General features: G+C 42.4%; 1 non-coding gene across 1 annotated transcript; it reads left to right on the top strand.

Moving 5' to 3' along the window:
* The first annotated feature begins 4,692 nt into the window (after positions 1 to 4,692).
* On the top strand, positions 4,693 to 4,799 carry LOC141681800 (small nucleolar RNA R71). The gene has a single exon (XR_012559224.1). It is a non-coding gene; the product is annotated as a small nucleolar RNA R71 (small nucleolar RNA).
* Positions 4,800 to 21,435: the final 16,636 nt, after the last annotated feature.

Here is a 21,435-nt window from a genome sequence, read left to right as displayed (position 1 = left end):
ATGTCCCCATAGTAGTGCTTCAACCGCTGACCGTTAACCTTGAATGCTTGGTCCGAATCATTCTCAAAAATTTCCACCGCTCCATGTGGAAACACAGTTTTGACAATAAAAGGTCCAGACCACCTTGATTTCAACTTCCCAGGAAAAAGTCGGAGCCGAGAGTTGAATAAAAGAACTTGTTGCCCTGGCACAAATAACTTAGGATGTAGCTTCCTATCGTGCCACCTCTTCACCTTTTCCTTATACATTTTATTATTCTCGTACGCTTGAAGTCGAAATTCATCAAGTTCATTAAGCTGAAACATTCTTTTCTTACCAGCTGCATCTAAATCCAGGTTCAATTTCTTCAATGCCCAGTAGGCCTTATGCTCAAGCTCCGCCGGTAGATGACATCCCTTACCGTACACCAACTGAAACGGTGACATCCCAAGTGGAGTTTTATATGCTGTTCTGTAAGCCCAAACAGCTTCATCGAACTTTAAAGACCAATCCTTCCTTGACGGACAAACAACCTTCTCTAGAATACGCTTTATCTCTATGTTAGACACTTCCGCTTGACCATTTGTTTGCGGATGATAGGCAGTAGCTACTCGATGATTCACATTATAACGCTGCATCATAGAAGTGAACTTACGGTTGCAAAAATGCGATCCTTCATCACTTATGATTACCCGAGGTGTTCCAAACCTTGTGAAAATTTGCTTATGAAGAAAATTTAGCACTGCCTTTGCATCATTTGTCGGTAAAGCTTTAACTTCGACCCATTTTGAGACATAATCGACTGCCAACAAGATGTACTGATTATTGCAAGACGAGATAAAAGGCCCCATGAAATCGATTCCCCATACATCAAAGACCTCGACTTCAAGCATCACATTTAATGGCATTTCATCCTTCCTTGACAAATTTCCCACTCTTTGGCAACGATCACACCTTAAAACAAACTGATGAGCATCCTTGAACAAAGTAGGCCAGAAAAAACCTGCTTGCAGAATACGAGCTGCCGTCTTCTCACCTCCATAGTGTCCACCATAAACCGTGGAATGGCAGTCTCGTAATATCCCCTCCGTCTCACAGAACGGGATACATCTCCTGATGATCTGGTCAGCTCCCTGTCTAAACAAATATGGTTCATCCCACATATACCACTTCACCTCATGCAGAAACTTCTTTTTTTGAGCGGATGTCAAATTAAGAGGCATTATATTGTTGACAAGATAGTTTACAATATCTGCAAACCATGGTTCTTCCTCCTGAATTACAAACAACTGCTCATCCGGAAAAGATTCATTGATTAACGTCCTATCTTGTGAAGTAGAATCAGGATTCTCCAACCTAGAGAGATGGTCAGCTACTTGATTCTCAGTACCTTTTCTATCTTTGATCTCTAACTCAAATTCCTGAAGTAAAAGCACCCAACGAATGAGTCCCGGCTTCGAATCCTTCTTAGAAACCAGATAGCGAATAGCTGCATGATCAGTGAATACTGTTACTTTCGTACCAAGTAGATACGATCGAAATTTCTCAAAACCAAAGACTATAGCCAAAAGCTCCTTCTCAGTAGTGGTGTAGTTCAATTGGGCACCATTTAAAGTCTTACTCGCATAGTAGACCACATGGAAGAGATTTTTCTTGCGCTGTCCCAGAACTGCACCTACCGCATAATCACTCGCATCACACATCATCTCAAATGGTTCTGTCCAATCTGGTGCTGTAATGACTGGTGTCGTGATCAAACTCTCCTTGAGAGTCTCGAATGCTGCCAAACATTCATCATCAAATTTGAAAGGCACATCTTTCTCAAGCAAATTGCACAACGGCTTAGATATCTTTGAAAAGTCCTTGATGAATCACCGATAAAAACCCGCATGACCAAGAAAACTACGGATTCCTTTCACAGAATTAGGTGGGGGAAGATTTTCAATGACTCCCACCTTGGCCTTGTCCACCTCCAGACCCTTGCTAGAGACCTTATGCCCAAGGATAATGTCTTCACGCACCATAAAGTGACATTTCTCCCAATTAAGCACCAAATTAGTTTCCACGCATCTTTTGAGTACGGCGCGCAGATTATTCAAACATTCATCATATGAGTGTCCAAAGACGGAGAAGTCATCCATGAACACTTCGACGTTATTTCCAATCATGTCAGAGAATATAGCCATCATACATCTCTGAAAGGTGGCAGATGCGCCACATAACCCAAACAAAACTCTGCGAAAAGCAAATGTGCCAAATGAACAAGTGAAGGTAGTCTTTTCCTGATCCTCTGGTGCAATACAAATCTGATTATACCCGGAATAACCATTCAGAAGACAAAAATACTCATGACCCGCCAATCTGTCAAGCATTTGATCAATAAATGGAAGGGGGAAGTGATCCTTCCTTGTGGCTTTGTTCAATTTTCTATAATCCATGCATACTCTCCATCCTGTAACTGTTCGAGTAGGGATGAGCTCATTCTTTTCATTTGCGACCACAGTGATACCTCCCTTCTTAGGTACACATTGTACGGGGCTCACCCACGAGCTGTCAGAAATAGGATAAATGATGCCTGCATCTAGCTATTTCAGAATTTCTTTCTTCACCACCTCCTTCATGATGGGATTCAGTCTTCGCTGCTGTTCCACAGTTGGCTTACTACCTTCCTCTAGCAGAATTTTATGCATACAATATGAAGGACTTATCCCCTTGATGTCTGCTATGGTCCATCCAATAGCCGATTTGAATTCTCTCAAAATCCTTAAGAGCTTGTCTTCCTCACTACCTGAAAGGTCAGATGAAATAATAACAGGTAACGTAGATGAATCACCTAAAAAAGCATACCTCAAGTGTTCAGGTAATGGCTTGAGCTCCAAGGTAGGTGCTTCCTCTATTGATGGTTTGAGCTTCCCTTTAGCGTTCTTGAGGTCAGAAGTACCAAGAGATTCAAATGGTATGTCCAGCTTTCGCTTCCATGGAGAAGCGTTCAGATATTGTAATTGCTCATTGCTATCTTCATCATCGCTGTCAAAATCCCCCACTAAGGCATTTTCCAATGCATCAGACATTAGCATGTGATCGAGTTCCGAAGTAACCGCAGTATCAATCACATCCACTTTTAAGCACTCCTCATCTTCTGTAGGGAATTTCATTGCCTTGAATACATTGAAGGTCACATCCTGATCTTGGACCCGTATAGTAAGTTCCCCTTTTTGCACATCTATCAAGGTACGGCCAGTAGCCAAGAAAGGCCTCCCCAAGATTATGGGAATCTTCTTATCTTCCTCAAAATCCAGAATAACAAAATCTGCTGAAAAGAAGAGCTTATCCACCTTGACGAGCACATCCTCAACTATGCCCCTTGGGTAAGTAATGGAACGGTCAGCCAATTGTAGCGACATGTATGTGGGTTTTGGATCAGGCAGATCCAGCTTTTTAAAGATTGACAACGGCATCAGATTAATGCTTGCTCCCAAATCACAAAGGCACTTGTCAAAAGTTAGATTGCCAATGGTGCAAGGAATGGTGAAGCTTCCTGGATCTTTCAGTTTTGGTGGTAACTTTTGCTGCAGAACAGCGCTGCATTCTTCCGTGAGAGCAACGGTTTCAAGGTCATCCAGTTTCACCTTCCTTGAAAGAATAGTCTTCATAAACTTCGCATAACTAGGCATTTGTTCCAGAGCTTCAGCGAAAGGTATATTGATGTGAAGTTTCTTGAACACCTCCAGAAACTTCCCGAACTGTCTATCCAGCTTTTGTTGCTGCAATCTCTTAGGAAAAGGTGGTGGAGGATAGAGCTGTTTCTCCCCTGTATTAGCCTCAGGCAGAGTGTGTTCAACAGTAGTCTTCCTTGGTTCCGCCGCTTTCTCCTTTTGCTTAGATTCTTCATCTCTAACTTCAGCTTCAACTTCCTTTACCTTTTTAGCATCAGCCACTTTTCCAGACCTTAAGGTAATAGCCTTGACTTGCTCTTTAGCTTCCTTCCTTCCTGGTACTTCCGTGTCACTGGGAAGAGTGCCAGGTTGACGATTGAGCACTGCATTGGCTAATTGACCGATTTGATTTTCCAAGGTCTTGATAGAAACCGCCTGACTCTTGCACAACAGCTTAAGTTCCTCAAAATCAGCACTAGTAGGTACAGCTGCACTTCCCTGTTGAGGATATGATTGCCTTGTAGCATACTGCTGTGGTTGCTGGAATCCAGGTGGGTTAAACTGTTTACTCACTCCTTGCTGATATGGTGGCTGAATAGCATTCTGATTATTCCCCCAGCTGAAATTTGGATGATTTCTGTTGTTAGGATGATAGGTCGCTAGCACAGGCTGCTGTTGTCGCTGATAATTATTCACATACTGAACAGATTCGTTTACAAGAGAACACTGATCCGTAGCATGAGAACCTGCACAAAGCTCACAAACCATAGCTATTTGATTAACTCCATACGTAGCCAGAGAATCAACCTTCATTGATAGCGCTTGGAGCTGGGCTGCAATAGCGGTGGCTGCATCAACTTCCAGAATACCTGCTACCTTGCCTGACGTCATCCTCTGAGTTGGGTTTTGATGCTCATTTGCAGTCATCGTCTCGATAAGATTATACACCTCAGTATAGCTTTTAGCCCATAAGGCGCCTCCCGCTGCTGCATCGAGCATGGGCCGAGATTGGGCCCCCAAACCATTATAGAAACCAGTGATCACCATCCAATCCGGTATTCCATGATGTGGACATTTTCTCAACATTTCCTTGTAGCGTTCCCAAGCCTCGCACATAGATTTTGTAGGTTGCTGCGCAAACTGAGTAAGAGCACTCCTCATAGCAGCAGTCTTTGCCATCGGATAAAACTTCACCAGAAACTTTTGCGCAAAATCTTGCCACGTAGTGATGGACCCAGCTGGTTCAGAATGTAACCAGTCTTTAGCCTTGTCCCTTAGTGAGAATGGGAAAAGCCTCAACTTGATAGCCTCATCAGTCACGCCATTGTACTTAAAAGTGCTGCAGATCTCGACAAAATTCATTATGTGCATGTTGGGGTCTTCAGTTGCCACTCCTCCAAAAGAAACAGAATTCTGCACCACAAACTTGTTAGGGCGAAAACACGCGCTAATATTCACGCAAGTATACGCGTTCGCAAGTAATATAGAATACTTTCTAGTTCGTTCCCTCAGAGACTCAGACTAAATTATTGTCTAATTAAACTCACTCACCAATGTATGATTACTTCTCAATGTTAAGATAATAACACTTAAAATTGTCGATTAAATATTAACTATAATTAACTACTTAATTAACCACTTAACTAACACTTCAATTTATCAATAATAAAACACTCATGAGATCACAACTTCATTATTACTTCCTTCTATAGCCATTGTTATTACCTTTAGCATGTGACAGTGATGATATTAATCGAATAACACGAAACTGATAAAAGCCAACTTTCATTGTACTAATACCATTCTACCAAGCATCCACAATTAAGATAGAAGTTGAATAGTCATCAATTATGCTGAGTTCCTATATGTCTACAGAAATGGACAACACAACGATTTAAGCATAAGTTATTCCTTTTTGATTACATAGGGCAAATAAAACTGTTAGAGTTACCCACTAATCATGCTCAACGTACATGAACCTATGCTAGCATGTCAAGTTCTAAATCTCAAGATCCACTGTCGCTTCACAAGAGATTAACACCCTATCTTATATGTTCGCGACGCACATAAGACGAATACGCACAACCAATACTAGATATCATGCAATCATCACACACTAAAGTATTAAACAATTAACTAAAGAATTCCATAATAAATCCGTTGCAACCCCATGATCACGATTAGCCCATAATAGAACTTATCGCCATCATGGGTTCATATGAAATCATGATAAACAAACACAAGAAAATAATAACTAAACTAATTATATTAAAACAGAGTACGTCACAAGAGTAAATAAGTCAAAGCAAGAAAACTAGCATCCAACGTTACAACGAAACAAGAATCACAAGAATATATGCTCCCTCTTCGTTGCGGTGTGCTAAATCGGTCTTCTTCCTTATCTCCTTCGCTTCTTGCGTAAAACACAATCTTCTTCTTCTTAATCCTCTTAATACTCTCTGTGAAAACGTCTCAAATCTACCTGTATAATAGTCCCATAAAACTCAGATTACATAGAAGTTGGAAGCCAAACAGAAGTAGAAGTCTAAAATAATTTATCTTTTTCCCCGACCCTGCGCGGCCGCTCAGCATAGCTGCGCGGGCGCGCAGGTTGCTGCGCGGCCGCTCAGCATTGCTGCGCGGGCGCGCAGGCCTCTACTGGAAAAAATCCAGGTTTTCTCCGTTTCTTCGCCGTAATCTGCCCATTCCTTTCCTCTCGCAATGGTGAACACATGCCAAGGCTTATTCTTGATGATTCCTCCCTCGAAATGCAACTAATACCCTGAAATGCATAAACACTAGAAAAACGCATCAAATACACAAAATACTTGATTTCAAGACACCAATTTAAGCCATTTTAAGACGTTCTAAGTGGTATAAAATGCCACTTATCACGCCCTTGGATGAAATTGAGGTTGATGCTTCTCCAAACGAGGACGCGCCCTCAGATGCGAAAGTGGAAGTCGAAGACCCCCGAGACTTTGATTTCGATTTGGATCCCAGGATCCTTATGCCCACCGAAAAGACGGGACCGGCCGAAGACACAATATCTATTCCAGTTGATAAAAATGATCCGAGCAGGGTTTTGAAAGTGGGATCCCAGTTGGATGATGAGATGAGAGGAAGTCTTGCCCGCTTTCTAATTGCAAATCTTGACATTTTCGCATGGAGTCATTCAGATATGATAGGAATCGACCCGGAGGTAATGTGTCACCGTTTGAATATCCTCCCGAATTGCAAAGGCATACGTCAGAAATGCCGTCCGGTAAGTGGAGAAAGGGCAATAGCGTTAAAAGAGGAAGTGGATCGGTTGTTGGAGGTGGGGCTGATCAAAGAGTCTTTCTACCCCGAATGGCTTGCAAATCCGGTACTGGTGAAGAAACCGAACGGGAAGTGGAGAACATGTGTGGATTTCACAGATCTCAATAAGGCCTGTCCAAAGGACAGCTTCCCGTTGCCAAGAATCGATCAGTTGGTTGACACCACGGTGGGGCACGCGTTGTTGAGTTTTATGGATGCATACTCCGGTTACAATCAAATTCCGATGTATGGCCCCGATCAAGAACATACATCCTTCATTACTGACAGGGGGTTATACTGTTACATAGGAATGCCATTTGGATTGATTAATGCTGGCGCGACCTACCAGCGGTTGGTAAACATGATGTTCAAGGATCAAATCGGAAGAACTATGGAAGTGTATGTGGATGATATGCTGGTAAAGTCCAAGGTTGCGGGTGACCACATCAAGCACTTGATGGAAATGTTTGACATTTTGAGGAGGTTTCGTATGAAATTAAACCCGTAAAAATGTGTGTTCGGCGTGGAGTCGGGCAAGTTTCTTGGGTTCATTGTCAACCACAGGGAAATTAAGGCCAACCCCACAAAGATCAAGGCATTGATGGATATGAAGTCACCCACCAATGCGAAACAAGTGCAAAGTTTGACTGGGAGAATCGCCGCGCTAAATCGATTTGTTTCCAAGTCGTCCGATAGATGCAAGGAATTTTTCAAGGCGATCAAATTAGCTGGGAAAGACTTTGTATGGACGCCAGAATGTGAAGATGCTTTCAAAAGAATCAAGGAGCAACTGGGAAACCCTCCCATGTTGTCAAAGCCGTTGGATGGGGAGTCTCTAATACTGTACCTCGCAGTTTCTGAATATTCGATCAGTGCAGTTCTGGTAAGAGAAGAAGATGGGCAGCAATCACCAGTGTACTATGTGAGCAAGCGGTTACACGATGCTAAAACTCGCTACACAAGCATGGAGAAACTGGTTTATGCCCTAATTCTTGCGTCAAGAAAATTACGACCGTATTTTCAAGCCCATAGAATTGAAGTTCGTACAGCGTACCCGCTGCGACAGGTTCTGCACAAACCAGTGTCATCAGGAAGAATGCTGAAATGGGCTGTGGAGTTGGGACAGTTTGATTTGGAATATGTACCTCGAACAGCGATAAAAGGGCAAGCCTTAGCCGATTTTTTGTTGGAATTTGATTCTGAAATTGATGATAAAGCTTTGGTAATGCTGCATCCGCCTCATTCTGAGGAGTCTTTGGAAGAGTTTCTGCATCCTTGGTGGATCTTGCATGTGGATGGGGCGGTTAACCATGGAGGAGCGGGTGCGGGTATAGTACTTGTATCTCCGGAAGGCCACCATCTGATGAGCGACATTCATTTCAAGTTTTATGCAACCAATAATGATGCGGAGTATAAGGCGCTGATTAATGGCCTGAAAATCGCTTTGGAAATGGGGGTGCGGAACTTAATTGTAAGGAGTGACTCAGAGTTGGTAGTGAATCAGGTGAACGGGGGATTTCAAGCGCGAGGCCCACGAACAGAATTATACTTAAGATGTACACAGCGCCTGATTGGAATGTTCAAAGAAGTTAGATTGGAATGTGTTCCGCGGGAGAAGAACAGTAATGTGGATGCTCTGACAAAAATGGGGTCGCAACAAGAGGCTGTGTTGTTAGGATCTATCCCCCTTAAAATCCAGGAGATTCCTAGTATCCCAGAGGTAGAAACTATGCAAGTGGATGAGGCTCCCAAGGAAACATGGATGACGCCCATTCTAGCTTACATTCGCGAGGGAACACTCCCCAAGGATAAATTTATGGCTCGCCGACTCCGCTATCAGGCTGCAAGATACGTGATATACGACGAAGTCCTGTACAAGAGAGGGTTCAACCAACCTCTGCTTAGGTATGTTGAAGAAAAAGAAGGAAGTTACATCCTAAGAGAGGTGCATGAAGGAATCTGTGGCAATCACTCCGGGGGTAGTTCGTTGGCAATGAAAGTTTTGCGCCAAGGGTATTATTGGCCCACAATGAGAGAAGATGCAACAAATTTCGTCAGGGCATGTGATCGCTGCCAGCGCTTTGCAAACTACTCGTCTATGCCGGCGAAACTCTTGACGCCTATGGCAAGCCCGTGGTCGTTCGCCATGTGGGGAATTGATCTTAGCGGGGAATTGCCGAAAGCTAAAGGAGACGTCAAATATGCAGTGGTTGCGGTCGATTACTTTACTAAATGGGCGGAAGCTATGCCACTGGCTACTATCACCGCAAAGAAAATCAGAGATTTTGTTTTCAACTCAATTGTATGTAGGTTTGGAATCCCTTACAAGCTTGTCTCCGACAATGGAAAGCAGTTTGATAGCAAGGCGTTGCGACAGCTATGTGAGGAGTTAAAAATCAAGAAGGAGTTTGCGGCAGTCTATTATCCTCAAAGCAATGGACAAACAGAAGCTGTTAACAAAATAATAAAGCATACCCTCAAAACCAAGCTGGAGGAATGTAAAGGGAATTGGCCTGAAGAACTCCCGAAGGTGATGTGGTCATACAACACTACGCCACGATCTACTACGGGAGAAACGCCGTTTATGCTAACTTACGGCTACGAAGCTATGGTCCCCATGGAAGTTGGATCGGGATCACTTCACAGAGATTGTTACGGGAAAGAAGATGTTGAGGTTAATCAAAGGCTTCATTTAGATCTCTTAGAGGAGACGAGGAAAAATTCTCAGCTAAGGATAGCGGTATATCAGCAGCGCGCCGCAAGGTATTATAACAAGAAGGTAAAAGGACAATTGCTGAAGGTGGGAGATTTGGTACTTAGAAAAGTGATGCCCAATACAAAGAACCCCCAACATGGAGTGTTTGGAGCTAATTGGGAAGGACCGTACAAAATAAAGTCCATCCTGTGGAAGGGGACTTATCACCTTGAAGATATGGACGGGAAGCTAGTTCCGCGAGCTTGGAATGCGGAACATCTTCGAAAGTATTACCAGTAAGGCGTGACTTTGGCCCCTTGCATATTTCTTTTATCATTTTGGGTTATGCCCAGATTATAGGCTAGAATTAAATAAATTCCTCCTAGCCTAGGGGGTAGTGCATGTACTACTTACCTTGGGACTAGTTGAAGGGTCATTTTTTAGAAATAATTTCCCCACAGAGCATAGTAGCCGTGGGACTGGTGCACTTTTGACACAAGAGCGCATTATAAATAAAATTTTGAAATTTTCCAAAAAGATATTTGCTTGGTTTGCTTAGTTGCATGACGCTTCCTAAACATAGGGCGCGCCCTAAGTGAGAGCTTTATACAAATGATAACTGAAGTAATGGTTGTCAAAAGGAACAATGAAACTCAAGAAAAATGGAACTAGGAAGTGTACTATTTTCAAGGACGCGCTCAAGTTATCTTGGTTGATGCCCCTTTAAACTGAATGTTACTATTATTTTGACAAAACATAATTGAAAAAGAAAAAGTCCTTGCTACGGACGTGTCCTGCCTGAAGGATGATGTATTTTTGGATCCAAGGTGAGGCGCGTCAAAACAATAAGACGCGCCCACTTGTGCTTTGTGTCTTGATTAAATACGCAGGTATAACATGGGACCATGCTTGTATATTTTTTAAAAGACGCGTTCAACTGAGAGGACGCGCCCATAACGGATATTTGCTTGACTTGTAATGGTAAAAATTGACGCGTCCTAAACATAAGACGCGTCCATATGAATGGCAAAATAGAATACTGAAGTAAAAATATGCATGGGTAAGGCAAAGAGGCTTCATAAAGAAGTACAAACGAATGAAGTTCAAAAATAAACACTACAATTTTCTAGGCTTCAAGGGGCCCGCACCCTTAAAATAGTTCAAGTAAAGTACATGTAAAACATAGGACGCGTCCTAGGCAGGAGGCGCGTCCTGTGGCTTGTCTTGGTCTTCTGCAGGGGGAGGCTGAGTCTGAAGTGGAGCAGGATCAGGGGACGCGTCCTCTTCCTCTAAACCTAGAAAAATCCTCTTGTTCTTGATAGAGTCCGCGGCCCTGACCCTGAAATCATTTACCCATATCTGGGTATCTGCATCAAACTTTGAGAATGTATACTCTGGGTCGTTGGCAATGAACCCAAAGCACCATTCTTCAAACCCAGCTTGGAAGCCGTGCTGGTAAACTAGCTTTTTCTCCTCTGTCCATCCATTTAGCCTATCATCATTCAGGGTGTCAAGCTCCAGCTGCATGGTGGAATTCAGGGCGATGAAGCTGTCCATTTGTTTCTCTATTGAGGAGACATTGCCTACCAAAATAGCTTTTTATGTTTCTAGACGCGTCCTCTCCCCCTCCAGACGTTTGATCTCAGCATCTTTTTCTTGGGCAAGCAGGGTAATGTATTTTTCCAGAGATTTAACTTTGTCTTCGGCCTGGCTCTTCGCAGTATCTGTAACAGCAAGACGCGCCCAGAGCCTAGCGGCCATGTTAGCACTCTGCCTGGCATGCAGGTGAAGCTCAGCTGCAGCCCTCACCATGGTCTCCTCTGTTTGCTGCTCTGTTCTAAAAGTCCAACCTCTGACTTCATCCTCTGTGAAATCCCCAACAGAGGACGCGCCCAGGTATCTGAGAACGAAAGACTAGTCATCAGGGACAGTCTTTTGACGCTTTGAGGCCGCGTCCTCCACGCTTTCAGGAATGTCTAGCACAGTGGTGTCGATTATCTTGGGAGGAGGAGAAGGAGTTGCAATAAGAGGTGGGGTTTTTGCTTTTGAATCAACCTTTGTAGGAGCCTGTTTCCTTGCCCTTAGTTTTTTGGAAGCCCCAATTACGAATCCTTTGGGGAGTGAGGCCATATCTGTGATATAAACAAGAAAATATATTAGTTAAATGCATTAAGACGCGTCCAGGGAGCAAGACGCGCCCATGTTGTGATATAAAATTCTACATGCATGGCAGATTAAAGTAAGAAGGTACATGAAAAGATGATAACCAAAATGAATAAATGAATAATGATATAACAAGGAAAATGAAAGACATGAGTAATGCATATATGTATCAAGCAAAGAATGACGCGCCCTACACATATGGCGCGCCCTTCCTAGAGACATATTGGTTATGACAGGTTATGGAAAAACACAAGCCGTAGGAATATAGAACAAGAAGGACGCGTCCTGTGAAAAAACGCGCCCTTAGCAGATGTATGTGCATGAAACACCTTTGATTCTTATGTAAGTTAACATTTTTTGAATGGGGAGCTAATTTTTATAGCAGTGGACGCGTCCAAAATTTATGACGCGTCCTCCCTCACTTAAACTTACCTTGTTCTAAGTTGAATTGCTTACTAATGTCAATCTTGACCACCTCTGCGGCACTGAGGCCCCTGGTTTTTTCTGAAGTTGTGAGAACAGGTTTGCCGTTATGAAATTCACGGAATTTGCAGATAGAGCCAACCCGGGGTGATAACGTGCCCACTAGCTTGAGGTTGTCTTCTGTAATCATGTCTTTGAGGTTAAAATGCTTCTCTGCATACTGGAGAACCTTGTCTGCCCTCTTTTTCCTTTTCCCTGATAGTTCCTTCTAGACTCTTTTGTCTAGAGATAAAGGATGGTACGAATTTGTTAAAGAAAAAGGGAGGACGCGCCATATCAAGAGGGCGCGTCCAGTGTATGAAAACATGTTTTTTGAGTCACTTACTTGGTTCTAGGTTGAAACGAACTCGGGATCTCTTGACGTCATAGATATAAAAGAAGGGTTCTTTCCAATCCCTTTCATGGCTGATCTTGCCCTCATTAAATCCCTTGTTCTTCAGCCACTTGTTGACAACGAAGAAGTGATAATCAGGAATTGATTTTCTTATGTTGAAAAAGAAGCTGAATTCCTTCATAGAGGGTGCGCCCAGCCTGAGGTTGTGATACATCATGTACAAAGCCCAAGCTAGTTTGTATGAGTTTGGAGACAACTGGATCGGAGCGACGTCATACCACTTCAGGATCTTCTTAATGTATGGGTGCAAGGGCGCGCCCACGCCTAGAGAAATCAATTTTGGAGTAAGCACCATTCGGGGGATCCTTTGATTCCCAATGTTAAAAATATGTGGCCTCATTGCTCGAAGAGGGCGCGCCCAGATGCCTTCCATGTCGTAGTATTTCATGTGCCACTGGATTTCCAGGTCAGACGCAGTAGAATCAAGAGCTACGCATGCCAGCTTACCCTCTTTTTTCCTTCTGGCATTTTTCTCTGCTTCAGTAAGGGTACCGAGCCTCGCCCAGTCATAATCTATTTGTACATCTGAAGGTTCCTAATGCTCTAGGGGAGGATCAGACTTTTGAGGAGATACGGGATACGTCTCAGGGTTAGGAATCCTTCTTTCGAACTCACTTACACTGTGTGGGGACGCGTCCCCAGAAGGAGCCGCGCCCTGAGAAGATGACGCGTCCTGTGTGTTTGACGCGTCCATATCAGAAATAGCCATTCCTTGAGGTTTTTGGCTTGTAGTAGGGATAATTTCGTCGTCCGTCCAATCTTCGATGGCGGCCCTTGTAGGGAGAATTGGAGTTCTTTGCCTTTTGACTCCCTTCTTTTCCATTCTTGAAATTATGGGAACATGGTCCATGGAATCGGAGCTGGAATCAGACATTATTGAGTTTTTTGATTTAAGGGAACCAAAGACGCGTCTTTCTGCTCTAAGGAAGGAGTTCGTCCTGTGGATTTCGGGAAAGTCGGGTTTAAAAGTGATCAGATGTGGGGAGTAGATTCCAAGGCGTTTGTTGAGGGCTTTGAATGGATGAAATGGTGAGAAGGAAGACGCGTCCTCCAGCTGCAAGAGAATGAATAAATATTTGAGGACGCGTCCATATGTTAAAAAAAAGGAAGAGAAAAGAGGAGAAAGGAAAAACTGAAAATATGGAAGGACGCGTCCTAGAAGTCTACCACAAAGGGTGTAGTATAAAGACGCATCCTAGTATGCCACTGGCCTTGTGTTACACTACTTGCTCGGAGCAGTTTAAACGTGTCTTAGATAATAAGATGTAAGACGCGCCCTGATGGGAGGACGCGTCAGTTATGGTTGCATCTTAATAAAATCTTAATCGATTACAGTCGATTTTTGGGAAAATTCTCTACAGAAAAATAAACTAGAAACATGCGACTACAAGATTGAATAAGCAAAGTATGAGACAATTACGTATATACGCACATATACATACAAGGAGGATTAAGAACGGTGCATGGAAACTTGAAGCATATGAACGGGTTTTTTGCTCATTAAACTCGATTTACTCAATTAAATAAGAAAGTAAAAGAAGATTTGTGTACCTTTTGAGTTGAGGAGTGGATTGAACTAAAGAAATCAGGAAATGACCGGCTAAATTGTCGGGGTTTCGAGCTCAAAAGCTTGAGAGCGGAGGTAATGGTGGTTTCCGGAGAAAAGAAGATAGAATAAGGTGCAATTATGGTGAACCTAGGGTATTTATAGAAGAAGGACGACCCTAAGGACAACACCTATACACCACATGCAGAAGGTGAAAGTAAGACGCATCTTCCTGTCACGACGCGTCCACCTTTTTTGAGCCAAATTTCGCTTGGAAAGATATTCCAATTTTGTTTTTAACTGCAAATGGAATTTGGGGGGTAGTTGTTATACCCAAAATTTGGCATTGGATTGACTCGGGTCAAATGCGGGCTAATTACAGTCAAACTCAGTATTGCGTTGTGAAAGTGAGGACGCGTCCAAGCGTTCAGGATGCGCCTAATTGAGAAGAGATTGTTACGAGGCGAGAAGAGTGCATGGTCACGGAAGGACGCGCCCAGGCTTTATTGACGCGTCAATGTTTATGAAAGTGCTTGGCAGATAAAATCTTATGGTGATGGACGCTCTAGGACGCGCCTATTTTAGCAAGGACGCGTCATAGGAGGTGAAATGTTGTGCATGATGGTTTAGAGGAGACGGTGCAAGTCTAATAAGGTTAAGGACGGGCCCTAAATTCTAGGACGTGTCCTGTGATTTTGAATGTTATAAGGAACGATTGATGAGGAAACAGGTTTGGATTTATGGAGGTGAGGACGCGCCCAAAGGGTTAGGACGCGTCCTGTGTTTGATCTACATACTTTTGATGTTGAATTCAGGACAAAGCTTGCATGGAGAGGAGCAATGGAGGTTATTTTTACTAATGTATTTGTTGCAGGTACTCTTTGAAGAATTCCCTCCTTGAGACGGTCAAGGAGGGGGATGTCCGTGAAAAGCTTGAAGGCCTCCAGGGGTATGCCAGATGATTGAAGGCCTCCTCCTGTATTCAACGGGTGTCCTCGTTGGGGATGTGGGGTTTATTTTGGTGTGTGCTTTGGGAGCTCTGTTCTTGTATTCAACGGGTGTCCTCGTTGGAGAACTTTGGAGTCATCCTGCACTTTGGACCCAAGAGCTTGGGATCACCTGTCCTGCTATCTGGTGGGTTATCCTCATTCGGGGGACAGGGACGTGTCTGGCATTTGGGATGAACCGTGGCTATACCTGCGTTCGTAAATCAAGGGAGATAGCTGTAGCGGAGTGTTATCCTTGCGCAGGGAGATGCACTATCCATGAAGTCCTACGATTACGGACGAGCCTTGGGCCTTCGCGATTGGGCCTCATAGTTGGACATTCCTAAAGCTAGTGGAAGAAGGATATCGGATGGGCTTCTACTGGGTTTAGGAGTAAGAAGTCTAAACTCATTAGACTTCTTGTTCTACGAGAACTACGCCAGGCTTCATCCCTATATAAAGGGTACGTAGGCACATTGAGAGGGTAAGAAGTTGAGAGCTGATAAGAGAGCCACCACTTACTCTGATCAATCTCAGCCTAAAACAACCACAATCAACCATACACCGCTTATGTTTCCGGCAAAGAAGCGCCGTCACAGATCTTAGTTCCGGCGAGAAACCTCAATCTTTGTTGTTACCAGATTCCTCCGTCAACAGAGATGTTATGGTATCCCCTTGAAAAAACAATTGAAGATTAAAATATATTTATCATCAATTACAAGCGTAAAAACCGAATTAAATATGGGTTTTTTTAAAAATAACCAAGGCTAAAAATATTTTTACAAAAATACTGTCATTTTTAAAAGAATTTACGAAAATACTTTTTAATTTGTAAAAAATACTATTTCTCAAAAAAATTTTACAAAAATACGGTTTTTTGACAACTGAAATCAACTTGATGTAAACTTTGACGAGTTTCTGCAACTACATGTAATCTCAAATCAACAAAAAAAATTATTCAACTAGTTGCATATCTGGTTGATTTTGGTTGACTTCGTATTTTTGCAAAAAAAAATCAGAATATAGTAAAATCGCAAAAAAACTTAGAAAAATTAATATTTTGGTAAATTATCAATATTAGCCTTATTATACTAAGATAATAAGTAAATTTAATTATATCTATCATGTTACAGTTAGTTAGATCATGAACAAATTTATAATATTTACATTCACTTTATAGATATGACTTCACAATTGAAAGACAAGAGACCAGACAAAATAAGATATCGTCAAATAAGAAATTCTGAAACGAAAGAGCAGCGGGATGAGTATAATGATAAACGTCGGAAACAATATGCGGCACGGGTATTAACATCTAAGTTCACTTTTTTTCTTTATTTTATAGAATTATTCAATAAGATGATAATATCTCGAGTTCTATGCAAAAATAGAACGATGTTGTTAGAAGAAAAAGAAAAAGAAACTCAACTGAATGGGGATCTTCTAGATCTTAGCTGAGGTTGTATAAAAAAAATTATAAATATATATATGCATTACTCATCCCGCTTTTTCGTTTCAGAATCTCTTATTTGACGATATCTTATTTTGTCTGGCCTCTTGTCTTTCAATTGTGAAGTCATATCTATAAAGTGAATGTAAATATTATAACATTGTTCATGATCTAACTAACTGTAACATGATAGATATAATTAAATTTACTTCAGATTATCTCAGTATAATAAGGCTAATATTGATAATTTACCAAAATACTAATTTTTCTAAGTTTTTTTGCGATTTTACTATATTCTGATTTTTTTTTTGCAAAATTATGAAATCAACCAAAATCAACCAGATCTGCAACTAGTTGAATAATTTTTTTTGTTGATTTGAGATTACATGTAGTTACAGAAACTCGTCAAAGTTTACATATTAAAGTCAAATTATTTGTCATTAGAGATAATCTCAAGTCTCAACTACATTTAATTATATATATCACATTGCTCTTAGTTAAATCATAAATAGGCTTATTAATATGATATATTAATATTTTATATTTATATTTCAAAAGGGTTACGAGAGTTAATTATCTATAAATATAATTTGAATTTTTGATCTTGGTCCCCCTATTTCCCATGAGCTACCAACTAGTATTACTAGTATTAGTAAAAAAGACACATTTTAATAAATAAGTTAACTAAATTTCCATTTTTATTTCCAACAATATCCTAATAATGATTTTGTATACACAATTTAAAAGTAAATAAAATTGACCAATTAATTTTGATATAATCCAAGTACTAATAATAGTTTTTCGATTCTCTTTTAATGTCTCCATAAGGAGTTGAGTTTCCATTTGTTTTTGTTGTTTTTAATATGCAAGTACAGTTTATTTCTTTATTTGTGTTTATGGTAGCATTACATACTGTAATCATAGAAATATAACACCCTGCTTAACATAAATTTTGACCAGTTGAATTTTACCTTCACTCTCCTAATGGTTTCTGTTGGACCAGGACAAGACGGCCCAAAGAAATTATAGTTAGAACAATTACAATACATTATGTAAAGCCCAAGAAGGCCCACATTGTAAGGATTGAGCCCATTTGGGACTTAGTATAAATAAAAGACAACAATCCTATTTGAAGGGGTTGGCAAATTAAGCAAAGAAGATCATCTCCTAAAATTATAATCTAATAGTAATAATATTATTGGAACATCATTTGGCGCTAGAAGGAGCTTTGCTTTAACAAGATCCAACCAGAAGATGATTGTAGAAGAGCTTGATCCGGGAACCGCCGGACCTACGCAGGTAAAGGAGTTGACGGCAGAAGTTGCCGCCGACCCCTCGACCCACGGCGATCGCGAGCTCCCTAAACAACCGGCATTGAAGCCGAAGTGTCTGTTCCCTCCATCTGAGGCTCCTCCAGAAGACCAATTTCTGGGCTTGAAGGACTCACTCCAAAGGGACAGAAAAAGAAAGATTGTATCGGATCAGCGTTTTAGAGTTCAAACATCTAAAGGAAAGAAAGTTCTCTCAAGCGACATGCGGTTGCATTTGGAAAAGAAAGAAAGGCTAAAAGCCCAAAACCAAGAAAATCCAGAAGACTCACTTGATTCAGATGAAAAGCTCGAGTTTCTAGAGCATGAAGCTCAAAGATTGCAGGCCAAGCTTGAGCGAAAGCGCGAGATTCACCGTCTTCGTCGAGAGCTCCAACAAGCCCAAGTTCAAAATGATGGTCGAGACGATGAATTTTATGACGAGGACGATGCCGAGTACGAGTATGAACCGTCGGCAGAATTGACATATTCACAACCACACGTCTGCCGATGTTTCACGTCAAACGGAATCCACGGAATCCATATCTCACGAGGAATTCGCTAAAATTCAGGAGGAAATCGCCCAGATGCGTACCTTGATGAGAAATCGGGCAGGCTTTGAAACCGTTTCCGAAAGCCCCCTATCATTAGTACTCGAGAAGGCGCGCATCGACATGACATTGAAGACACCTGCTCTGGATCATTTCGACAGATCCTCGGACCCATTAGCATTCCTAAACACATTCGATGGTCGCATGGCTTTCTTCGGCCATTCGGAGATCGCTAGGTGTCAGTTCTTCTCCACGTGCCTCCAAGGCACAGCTCTGCGATGGTATAATAACTTGCCACCTCGGTCAATCGATTCGTGGACAACTCTGAAAAGCAAGTTTCAGGCCCGATTTTCTAGCAACTACAAAGGATTCAAAGTTATAGCATCCTTGATGACAATGCACCAACGCTCTGGCGAAAGTCTAAGAAGTTTCCTAACTAGGTTCAGAGAAGAGATAGCAGAAAATTCAGACTTAATAGAACAGATGGCTGTCAATTTCCTGACAGCCGGCATCGATAAGTCTAGGCATGGCCTCCTTTTAGAAGAGATCTTTGAAAAAAGGCCGAAAACTTTGCAGGCCGCGTTCCAGATCATAGAACACCGAATGATGCTTCAGGAAGCGGTAAGTTGTATACAGTCTCCACGGAGGTCATCGAAATATGAACGACGCCGAAGTTACAGTTCACGTTCCCCGCGAGGGAAAGGCGCCGAGAGCGCCGTAGGTCTCCTCCACCACGCACTTCGGACCTTCCCCCGAGGGATAGAAGGGAAAGAGATTGGCAATCCCATAACCGATCGGAAAAAGAATTCACTAAACTCAACACCGAAAAAACGACAATTTTGGCGGTGTTAAAAACAGAACCGGATTATCGCCCTCCAAGGCCCATGAAACCAGGAAGACCCCCAAGCTCCAGATATTGTGAATATCATGAAGACACTGGTCATACAACGGAGCAATGTTTTCAGCTTAGCAACCTCATCGAAGGAAAAATTCGTCGAGGACAACTAGTCCATTATGTGCAGCACGATGATGAACCCAGACGCCACCATCGAGGCGAAGACGATCGAGTAATCGACGTTATTTTTTGCGGCGTAGCCACCGGAGGCCTTTCCCACAACTCTCGCAAGATTTATGCTCGAGAAGTCTTTAATGTCAATCCCTCGACAGCTAAACGCCCTCGAACGAATCCCTCCCCAGTCATCTCTTTCTCCGATGATGATTATCGTCCCGGTCTCATCGAAGGCCATCAAGATGCCCTAGTCATTACAATACGGGTGGGAAACAACACGGTTAAGAAAATGCTGGTCGATAATGGTAGCTCTGTCGACGTGTTATATCATCACGCTTTTTCCCGAATGGACATAGGAGATCGAAGACTTGAGAACTCCCGAACCCCGTTATACGGGTTTACAGGCAATGAGGTTCACGTGGTAGGAACCATCGACATGCCAGTACTTTTCGGTTCTCCACCCTGTCAGATTTGGAAAATGGTCAAATTTTATGTGATTAGTGCTTCCTCAAGCTTTAACGCTATTTTGGGACGAACAACGATCACCGCACTCCGAGCTATAACATCTATCTCCCATTTAAAAATGAAATTCCCCACAGATTTCGGCGTGGGAGAAATGATTGGTGATCAGGTAACAGCAAGACAATGTTACCTAACCACAGTCTCTCCAAGGAAGAAAACAGAGGAAGAGTTAGAAGTCAATCAGGTACTTGACATCGACCCAAGAGAATTGATCGACCCATCCACAAGCAATTCATGCTCCCCTCTCGAGGAAACAGAAGATATAGAAGTATTGGAAGGAAACCCCGATAAAACAACAAGAATTGGCAAGAATCTCTCATCAGACCTCAAAAACGAAATCACAAACCTCATCCGGGAATTCTCCGATATTTTTGCTTGGGCCCCAACAGACATGCCTGGCATCCCAGAGACCATTGCTCGACATTCGTTGCATATCAGTAGGGACACCAGGCCTGTGCGACAGAAACAACGCATATTCTCAGCCGAGAAAAGAGCAGCCATCGACCAAGAGGTCAACAAACTCCTCCACGCCGGTTTCATCGAGCCCGTGCAATTCCCCACATGGATATCAAACGTGGTTCTGGTCAAGAAGAGCAATGGGAAGTGGAGAATGTGCATTGATTACTCATATGTGAATAGGGCATGCCCCAAAGACTTTTATCCTTTGCCCAACATCGACCAACTCATCGACGCCACAGCGGAAAATGAACTCCTGTCCTTTATGAACGCCTTTTCGGGATATAATCAAATAAGAATGGATCCCCATGACTGGCAACAAACCGCTTTCATCACTCACAGGGGTGTCTTCGGATATAAAGTAATGTCCTTCGGGTTAATCAACGCGGGCGCTACTTTTCAGCAGACGATGGATAAAATTTTCTCCTTGCAGATAGGGAGAAACATGCTAATATACGTTGATGACATGATCACAAAGTCAAAAGTTGCCTTCGACCATGTGTCAGACCTTCGAGAAACGTTCACCAACGCAAGGGCAAGTAACATGCGACTGAACCCTACAAAGTGTTCCTTCGGCCTTACTGCAGGAAAATTTTTGGGGTTCCTGATTACCCAGAAAGGCATCGAAGCCGATCCAGCTCAGACAAAAGCTATTCTAGAAATGAGCAAACCAAGGTCCATTAAAGACCTACAAAAGCTCACAGGGTGTATAGCCGCTCTTCGAAGGTTCATCCCTCAATCTTCGAAGCGGTGCCTACCATTTTTCTCTGCAATGAAAAAAGCTTCCAGATCATCACAGTTTGAATGGAACGAAGATTGTGAGAGAAATTTCACGGAGTTAAAGATGTTTTTGACAAATCCTCCAGTTTTAACACGACCTTTAACAGGTGAGCCGCTACGGGTATATCTCTCAGCTTCCGACGAAACTGTCGCGGCAG

This window comes from Apium graveolens, chromosome 8 (genome assembly GCF_009905375.1).
Source record: "Apium graveolens cultivar Ventura chromosome 8, ASM990537v1, whole genome shotgun sequence".
Classification (NCBI taxonomy): Eukaryota; Viridiplantae; Streptophyta; class Magnoliopsida; order Apiales; family Apiaceae; genus Apium; species Apium graveolens.
Note: the sequence above shows the minus strand (reverse complement) of the source record. Positions and strands in the feature narration are given on the sequence as shown.